The 10,337-nt window shown below is 46.0% G+C and overlaps 1 long non-coding RNA gene across 1 annotated transcript; it reads right to left on the reverse strand.

The window, feature by feature from the left end:
• Positions 1-663: 663 nt before the first annotated feature.
• LOC113998732 lies at positions 664-1,796 on the reverse strand. Its single transcript, XR_005562866.1, has 2 exons — positions 1,646-1,796; positions 664-1,073 (listed from the first exon to the last, which is right to left on the reverse strand). It is a non-coding gene; the product is annotated as an uncharacterized LOC113998732 (long non-coding RNA).
• Positions 1,797-10,337: the final 8,541 nt, after the last annotated feature.

The raw sequence follows: 10,337 nt of genomic DNA on the forward strand, positions 1-10,337 counted from the left end.
CCGCTTTGTTGTTTCAGCCTCGGGGCGGAAGAGACGCAGCACAGCGCTGGGCACGGCCTCGCCCCCGCCCCCAGTTTTTCTGCAAAGCAGGTTTGGAGCCGCTCCAGGGAGCAACTGATTTGCTCGCAGAGCTGGACAGGGTCATGGCCGCGCTCCGCCTTGCGGGTCCTTGCCTCCGCCCGAGCCACACAGCCCCCGCCCCGTGCAGCTGCCGCCGCGGCCCCGGGCCATCCCCGGGAGGGGTGGGCCCACACGGGCCGCGCTTTTGCATCCCGCTGCGTGCCGGGAGCCTCCCTACCCGGAGACCCCGGCTCTGCACCTGGAGGCGGCCCCAGCCCCCCCTGGCTGCCCCCCGCCCCGCCGCGCGCGCCACTCTTCAGCGCGGCGCGGACGGCATCTCTGCAGTGAAGCAAGATACATTCCCCTGGCCGCTTCCTGCCCCGCCATCTTGGTCTTCATGGCAACAGTTGCCGGGCCGACACACCTGGTCCTCATTAGAGGCACAAGAAAATGGCCGCGGGACCGGAAGAGACGAGCTTTCCCCGGCCGTGCCTATGCAACCATGCAGTCTTCACGTAGCTGCAATTCCACAACAGCTCCCTCCCAGGCTTGGATGCAGGAATATAGTGCTAATCCCAACCGTAATAAGTAATGAGGCTATAATTTAGGTTGCAAGGCATAAAAGATTTATTAATGCCACAAACAAGCAAAAACGGCTAGCCGGGCGACTGGAGGAAACCCCTGTTCCTGCCGTGGTCCACAAAGGGGAACAGAAACAGCCCTTATTATACCCTTCTTTGCCACCTCCCCCCAAAGTCATGTCATCAGTCCATTGGTGGAGGTTTCGCAGGCTGCATCCTGCTTGGTTCCCTCTTCGCGGGCCAACTCTGTGTTGGTTTCTCCTTTCGTGGGCAATCACCGTTGCTGAGGGGTGTCCACCAATGATTTAAAACCCATTAGTCTGTATTAGGCCGTGGTCCTGGAAATTTCCATCAGGATGACGGTTGATGACCTGGACTCCTCGTGGTCGAACCCTTCATGTTGTTCCCTGTTAATACGCTTAGAACAGGCAGCTTTAAAATACAATATGCCAAATCATCATTGCGTTGTGTATAATCAGACCGCAGCTTACAGAACTTGTGGTTAGGCATTGCATAACACTTTAACTTGTGATTCCAACAAAGCAGTCAACACAATATAACTCTTTCTCATTTGAACAGCAAATTTCTTTAGATCACTTATAACACAACCATATACCTTCTCCTTCCCATATTTTTTCTTCCCGCATTCCTGGTGGTTTCCCCCACCTCCATGTCTTTGCCTAGTGTCTAAGGGGTTTGGGGGGGGGGAGGCAGGAGGGTTAGAGTCAGTTTCCACGGACGAGTCTGAATTCTTTTGTGCAGTCTTTAAAGGGTCCATAATTTTTGTCCATGTGGCTAAATTTCTAAAGGCTTCCATATCTTCTGAAGTTGCTTTTTCTCTCTACATTTTCCTAACTTTTTGCCAAACAGTCACATTAAGAGTCCTGACAGGCAGTAATTCCATTATAACTACGACAATATATACTAGTAGCACTTCAGCTTTTTCTTCCATTTTTTGGGAAAACCTCCCTATGGGAACACCTCTCTTCCTCCTGATAGCTCACCTCTTTCTGCTGAAGCTTAGTTTTCTTCTTTTTTCCTTTTCGATCCCTTTTTGCCACGACCCGCGGGGAAAGGAATGGGATCGGGCACTGCTAATAAGGGTCCGAACACAGTAGAAGTCTCAGGAAGCAATGCCAATCTTTATTGGGGAACAGCAACTTATATAGGGTAGGTTTAGGGGTGGAGTTTGGGCTAGGGAGAAGCATAGGACTGACAACTCAGGGATGAAGGTGACCGGGCAACTGGGTAAGGAGGGGAGGAGTTTTGGGTGTAACTGGGGGAATGGGCCAATGACAGCTACCTCTGCATTGCACCAAATACTAACCAATGGCAGGCAGAGGAGTGGGAAAACAGGGAAAAGGCGGGAAAACTGTGTGGGGAAGAAAGAGACAATATGGAGGGTGATTTTAAAAACAACAACTGGGGGTATACATAACAATACAACAATACAGTAATGAACTGGGGAGAACTGGGGCAAAACTGTCAAGTCCATGGGGTGTCACATCCGGTATAAAAGAGTCCAGTTCAGTATACAAGTGTCTATTTATGGGTTATAGATCCTTCTCCATGCTTCGTATCTTTGCCATTCTGTTTCATCTCCTCCAACACCTTTTCCTTTCTGTCCTATCTTGCCAGAGATGAGTGATGCACGCGACATGTTGAAGAATTCTTCCTTTTTTCTTTTAATTCTGTCAGGAGGACGCTACAGGCAGACATCCCAAAGCTTACAGCTTCTGGTTCTTCAATGTCTGTTTAAAGTCCCTGTTACAGGGGCACCATCTGTAGCACTTGTATGGGCACGAACCCACATGAGTGCAATAAGTGAAATAGCTTTATTACCAAGAACAGCAGTTTAAATACAGAGTTCAAACTGTAACACGTGACCTTTCAACCAATGACATTAGCGCACCTCAATGCGCATGTGTGATAAGAGTCCTAAAGAACAAGTCCCAGAATGCTTTGCAGCATTCTTTCTCTAATATGAATTGCTACAAATTTCTTCGCTAGCTATTCTTACAGGAGTATTTCAGTTTATATACATACTCCTGTCATATTGTCATGGTTTCCTATTGCCTGGATCTTTTAGATCACAGGGTTGAAACTCCAAGTCCCTTCTTACCCATTGCTTTTCATTCTTTAAACTTCAGCTTCAGGAGACTTAAGTTATCTTAAGTAACAAAACAAAGTTTCTTACTTGCCAGATTATGCAAAAAACCCAACAAGAGCACATAACAGAACTGCATCCTGTGGCTTCAGAAATCAAGGCAAATGCTGAGAATTCAAGCCAAGCTTCAAAACCACCCTTGTCTCAAGGTATCTCAGGAAACAGCCAATCTACTACACAATATCTAAACACTTGGTGGGTTGCAATGGAGCTAGAATACTATCTCTGATTACCCCAGGCTAATTGTACCAGAAAGATTTCCGGACAGAAAGAAGGTGAGGTGTTTACCAGCTTGAGACAAAATGGTTTTTTTAGATGAAAATGCAAAATAAGGAAATGTTGAATAAAAACTCAGAAGAGCACTCATTTGTCATTTAAAGACATTGAACAAACATTAGCTACCACTATTATTTGGACCATACTAGGCAGTGCTGAAAGTCTTTGAATTTCCCCGTGGTTCCTGGCATTCACACGAAGACTGCCACAAGCTCACAACAACTATGACTTTATCAAAGTTGAAAAGGTTGCTTTACTCTCCAGGAATGTGGTCATAAATAGTTACCAGGCAGGAGGAGAGATTTCAGTTGTCAAGAATTACAAAAACCAAAACCAAACCCAACCAAACTAAAACTAAACCAAACCAACCAACCAACCAAAAAAATTCCCAACTAAAAAACCAACAAAAAACTCCAAACCAAACAAAAAAAAAAAAAATCACATTTTGTGTGTTCACAATCAAAGTTACAAGCACATGACAGGAGGCTGCTGGACTTTTCCCTGAGCTGGGAAAGGAAAAGGAATTTCTGCTCTGTTGTCTGTGATCCTGAGATTAACTCATTTGTACCTGAGTTGAGGCCTGAGCTCAGAGCACCAGAAAAGCAGTCAAATTACCACAACCCATTTCCTTCACTCTTTTGTTTCTTCTTTTTTTTTAATCAGTAGCCAACTTTCTTTTAAGTGCAATCCCTTCCTTATTTGGAGACTAAGAGCCTTTGCTAATGTAGCTGATATCGTGGCATGTTAATGTATGTATTTTGGATTTCTCTTTAGACAAGACACAATTTATTCTGCTTTAAGCATATTCCTAACATAACTACATTATGATTCCTATATCTTTTCAATGTTCTAATGTCTTTGCTTCTTGCCCCAGACCGTAGGGTAAATAAATGGCCTCAGTAAACTCATTGTCACTCATAAACATCACCTTCATCCTCCAAAGCCATAGCTTGCCCAACGGTTTTCACTTGGATCAAAAATACACAAATAGTTTCAACAGCAGTCCATTAAATACCATGGTAACCTGCTGCTTTTGATTATCCTTCTCTGTGCCATAACTGCTGTGAAACAGAGAGTGACAAGCCAAATGTAATTTAAATACTGTGGTGTGCTCCAGATGTAGCAGCAATTTGCCAGGTGTTTATTTTTAATGTATAACTTGAAATTCTACCCCATTAACTCATCTTTTGCTCTAGAAAAACTCACTAAAAAGATAGATTTCTTGCCACAAATACCTTAATATAGTCACAATTGTGACTGTAATTCCTTTGATTTTGGTAATGAGGAACGGGTTTTTTATTTCCCCTCCAGGGCTAAGTATTAATTAAGGACATTTCTGCTACTATTTTGAACCAAGGCCACACCACACAATGCATGATCCAAAAGCAACTCAAGTGAAGGGAAAAGTTTATGGCATTGCTGTTTTAGATGGCTGTGGGATGCAGATTTGGCCTTAAGGTATCTACACGTTTCATACCTATCTAGCACATTTGCACATGCTTTCCCTACAATTCACTGATGCAAACAATGTTCAGCTTTGGTTTTGTTGTTGTTGTTTGGTTTGGGGTTTTTTTAAACTAGGATTTCAAAACCCTCTTTTTGAAGCCAATAAAAGCAAGTTGTCAGGTATGCTGTGTAACAATGTGCTTTTTTACACCTGAACTTGGAACTCCCAATACATGTGAAGATCTGGTGGTCCAGTATTTAAAAAAATAAAACCAGTAATCACCAGGCACCCAACATCTGTCCTTTAAAATATTCTGTAAAAGGAGGAGGTATATTGGCTTAGATCTCAGAACAATGAGAGGAAATCAACTTGTTGCATTATGCTGATCTTTGCCTTTCTTGCATGAAATAGTAGACTTTTCATGATATTGGCAGAAAATGGTCTTCTCATGAACACATGGATAAAATGGGGAGATGCCACGACCCGCTGGGAAAAGGGAATGGGGTCGGGCACTGCAAGGAAGGGTCCTTCACACAGTGGAGGTTGGTGAAGCAATGCCAAAGTTTATTTGAGGGGTAACAACTTATATAGGGTAGGACTGTGGGTGGAACTTGGGCTAGGGAGGAGCAAGAGACTGACAACTTGGGGATGGAGGCAATTGGGCAGCTGGGTAAAGAGGGGAGGAGTTTAGGTATTACCGGGGGAATGGACCAATAACAGCTACCTCTGCACTGCACCAAGCTCTGACCAATGGCAGGCAGAGGAGCGGGAAAACAAGGAAAAGGCGGGAAAACTGAGGGAAGAAGAAGGGGACAACATGGAGGACAAATTTAAAAACAACAACTGGGGGTACATATAACACTAAAACAGCATAACAATGAACTGGGGGTAACTGGGGTACAACAGTCATAATTCAGAGGGTGTCATATTCAGTATTATAGGTCTAGTCCGGTGTATAAATGTCCTTTCAGGGATTATAGATCTTCCTCCACGCTTCATATCTCTCCCAATCGGTTTCCTTGCCTCCAACATCTCCCCCTTCTTTATTTTGTTGAAACGTAGCGATGTTAGCCTGGATGGAACTTAACAGCAGCTTTCGTAGACATAAAATCAAACAGGGTAAGATGGCACAAACAGAAACCAAACCAAAGAGAGACAGAACACCCAACATAATAAGTTTTCTCGACCAGGTAGGTAAATTTGGCAATTGTATCCAATCAAAGAGGTTATCGAGGCTTCCCCCTTTTTCCTGATGAATTTCCCGGACCAAACCTTTCAGCTGGTTGATGCTTTGATGGATCGATTCGGAATGGTCCGAGAAATTCATGCAACACATACCTTCAAATTCTTGGCACCCGTGACCGTGTGCCAAGAGAAGGAAATTGATGGCAGCTCGATTTTGCAAAGAAACCTCTTTCAACTTTTGGGTGTCCTCGAGCAGGCCCTCAATCGCCCGAGTAGTGGCGTTAGCCTCTTTGGTCAACCAGCACCCCAAGTGTGTCAGGAGAGAGAGGGCATGCGCAGTCCCTATCCCGGGGATAGGAAAAGACGCCCAAAAGTTCTTCACCCTGGACCAGATATGAATATTCGAATCACAATCTTCTGGGAAGGGCAGAGGAGTAGGCCAATACTGCGGCCTTCCAATATTCATATGCGGTGCAGGGAGGGAATTTTGAATCCAAATTGGCTGGGGAGCGATTTCAGGTTTCGATAAGGGTTTTGGAGCAAGGGGTTTGGGTTCAGGAAACCGAAGAGGGGTGCCCATCGCAAACGAGAGGGACTTTTTGAGTCTATTTTTTGGATGTACTAATTGATTTTCTAGATGGAATTTCGCCGGATTAAAAAGGGCTAATTTTCCTACTGTGCAGGGACCCCCTTCCGGGTAGGCCCGAATCCCAGGCCATGCCTGATCCCCGCACAGCAGGAAATATCCTTTTGGGAGTCTCATATTGCGTGGGATGTGTTCCGTTGGCACAGTGGTTGCCACTGAGCCATTACACCATGGCGAATTGGTCTCTTTGTAGATGGGCTTAAAGGGGGTAACATCAAGGGGGGTAAACAAAATCGGTTGGGTGTATCTGTGAAAAATAATACAGGTTGTGGAGGGTAGTGAACCTAAAAGGTCGATTTCTTGAAAAGGAATGTCTACAAAAGGTAGCACGGAGATGGTTTGCGCTAGGTTTGGGGAGTTAAGTGGTAGGGGTCCCTGGATCCGCGTTTGAGACACAAACGCAGTCCATTCTGATGGTGTGATAGGGATCCCTACCAAACATGTTTTGAACGGGCTTCCGGCGCTAGTCAAGGCCAAGCATAAGGTGTCGGTGCCAGTGGCCTTGGCCAGCGTTACCCACAGATTTTGCGATGGCTGGTTCATCCATCCTTGTAGTGGGACGGTGACGGTCCGATGGACGAATCCAACCAAGAGGATCAATGGGAGGTAGCGAAGCAGCAGCATAGGTGTTTCTTTCTGCGTGGTTCTTCTTTATCCTCGGAAGATTTTTACGCGTTGCGCTGGGACCCACTTTGGTCCTTCGGGACCTGAAATACACGCGTGGCCCTTTCCCCAGGTGATTAGGGGGAAAGGGCCCGTCCATTTTTCTGTTAACGGATCTTTAAACATTACTTTGGCTTTGTGCTCGGATAACGCTGGAGAGATTGTTCGGAAATGGCGATCTACAGGACTTTTGCTCATGTGAGTATCTGTGTCCTCCATCATATTGAGAAAGTTCAAAACATACATTACTTTCTCTAATTTTTCTTGGGGAGAGAGGCCAATACTCCCCCCTTTTTGTTTTTTGAGCATATTTTTTACATTTTGGTGTGCACGCTCTACTATACCCTGTCCTGTGGGGTTATGGGGGATCCCGGTGGTATGTTGTATCCCCCATTGTTCAAAAAACTTCTTCATGTCTGCAGACACATAGGAGGGTCCATTATCTGTTTTAATCTGCTTGGGGACTCCCATCCTTGCGAATGCAGACAGGAAGTGTTTTTTGACGTGGCTACTCCTTTCCCCAGGATGCACGGTGGCTACAATCATCTTGGAAAATGTGTCGATAGACACATGTACATACTTTAGTTTGCCGAATTCAGCCACATGGGTTACGTCTGATTGCCAAATTTCCAAGGGTGACAAACCTCTTGGGTTTGTCCCCTCTGGGACAACAGGTGTAAGTGTTTGGCAATCGGCGCAAGCCTTTAAAATTTCTTTTGCTTGAGATAATTTTAAGCCGAATTGTTTTTGCAGTGACCGCGCATTCTGGTGAAAAAATTCATGCGAAAGTTTCGCCTGCTGGTGTAAATTGGGGGTTACAGCCATACCTGCTAGGTGGTCGGCGAGCTGGTTCCCTTCCGCTACAGGACCGGGTAGAGTGGTGTGCGAGCAGGTGTGGACAATATAATATTCAAATTCTCTTCTTTCTATGAGAAACAATAATTTGGTTAATAATGTGAATAAATTTTGATTAGTTACATCTTTTAGGTACGAATTTTCAATTCTTTTGACCACACCCACTACGTAAGCCGAATCGGAAATTATGTTGATTGGTTCACCACTAAAAATTTCAAAGGTACGCACAACTGCTGAGAGTTCTACGATCTGGGGAGAACGCTGTACCTTGTGGATATCTTGTTGCCAATCGTCATTTTCTTTCCAGACTATTACTGCGTTTCCTGTTCTCCCCGAGCCATCGGTAAAAACTGTTTTCGCGTTTTGGATGGGTATTTCAGATTGCATAATTTTTAGTCTAATCGGAATCTGAACCAATCTCTGTATGAATGGGCACGCCAGGAGATGCAGCCGAATTTCTCCCGGGTAGCCCCCGATGGCTATTTGAAAGTCAATAGAGGTCTGCAGTAGTTGGTCTAAATGTTCAGAAGTCAGTGGGAGATAAATGAAATTTGGTTCTTCTCCACTGAGTTCTAAACACCTAGTGCGACCCTTGGATACTATTTTGCCAATCATTTCCACTATAGTGGTGATAGTCTTGCCAAATTGATGAGGGAGGAACATCCACTCCCATAAGCAAAAGTCTTTGTGGTCGCCCGTGAACTGGCCCAGGAGGGCCAACGGCTGTCTTTGTTCCCTGAACACCACTAAGGAGGATGGCAGTCCCTCCATCCTCCTACATGCTTGTCGTTGTGTGATCTTCTTCTCAACAGTGGTAAGGGCTCTGATTGCTTCTGGTGTTAAAGTTCTGGGGGAGGACAGGTCAGCGTCTCCTTTTAGCAGCTCGAAAAGGGGATGCAAGTCCCCGGTTGTGATCCCCAGCACAGGTCGGATCCAATTGATGGCACCCAGTAGCTTTTGGAGGTCATTTAAAGTTCGGACATTTTTGTCAATTGACACTGATTGAGGTCTGATGTTTTTTTGTAGTAATTTGGAGTCCGAGATACCTCCATGGCACTTCCCTCTGCACCTTTTCAGGGGAGATTTCCAATCCCTTTTCTTTTAGAGCCGAAATTGTGGAATTTAGTGTTTCGTCTACCGCCAATTGGGAATTTGCGCAGATCAATACATCATCCATATAATGGAAGATGATTGACTGCGGATACTTCAGCCGAATGGGTCTCAACACCTCTGCCACGAACATCTGGCAGAGTGTTGGGGAATTTTTCATCCCCTGGGGAAGCACTCGCCACTGGAACCTGCGGTGAGGCTCACAAGCGTTGACTGCAGGGACAGAAAAAGCGAATTTAACCGAATCAGCCGGATTGAGAAATATGTGGAAAAAACAGTCCTTAATATCAATGACCACTAGGGGCCATTCAGCAGGGAGCATAGATGGTGAAGGCATTCCCTGCTGGAGGGCTCCCATTGGTTCAAGGACCTCGTTGACTTTGCGCAGGTCCTGGAGAAATCTCCAGGAACCTGAGGATTTTTGGATTACGAACACTGGAGTGTTCCAGGGACTCCAAGTGTCCTTTTGCTAATTCCTGATTGACCAGATCATTTAAAATTTGCAGCTTTTTGGTAGGTAGGGGCCACTGATCGACCCAGACTGGCGTATCTGTTTTCCAGCTCAGTCTGGGGAGCTGCAGTACTTCAGTGACCCCTCCTAAAAATTTTCTTCTGGAGACAGGGTCCCTAATTTCAGTTCCCACTGCTCCATTGCGTCCCTACCCCAAAGTGTAATTGGTATGTTCAGTACATACGGTTGGAGCGACGCTGGTCTGCCCTCCGGTCCGTAGATAGTAAGTACTTCTCTACTCCTGACAGGATACTGTGTTCCCCCCACGCCACTGACTTGGACGTATGCAGTTTGGGCTGGCCACCCGTGTGGCCAGTCCCTGGAGGCTATGATGGTGACGTCCGCCCCCGTATCGAGAAGGCCTTCCACTTTGACCCGCTGCGGTCTCCTTGGCTGTGAATAATAGATAAGACAGGTTAGGAGAGGGCGAGAGGTTTTGACTGTCATGGTCCAAAGGACTTCCTTCTCTGACGTCTGCCTCTGCTCCTCATCCACCGACAGCGCGCACAGCAGGTCTTCAGTGGAGACCATCTTCGCTACGGGGAAGCGGTCCTCCAGCTGCACAGGGGGAAGATGGACAGTTAGACATATGGCGATGTTAGAATATGTCAATCCTGTCAGGAGAGTGGGTACTACCACGATGCCCTTACCGACTGCTGAGAAATGCGATGTCACTAGGTACGTGAGATCTGGGTCAACTGGGGTCGATGGTATGACCCTGGCTAGTTGCTCGTACGAGCTCAAGTGGGTAGAAGGATGGATGACACATAAGATATTCCAATTTAAAGGCTTACACTGTTCCCTAACGGGAACAGGGTCCGCCAGGGGCAGTCGGA

This window comes from Pipra filicauda, unplaced genomic scaffold, assembly GCF_003945595.2.
Source record: "Pipra filicauda isolate LSUMZ 115617 unplaced genomic scaffold, ASM394559v2 scaffold168_size1973030_pilon, whole genome shotgun sequence".
Taxonomy (NCBI): Eukaryota; Metazoa; Chordata; class Aves; order Passeriformes; family Pipridae; genus Pipra; species Pipra filicauda.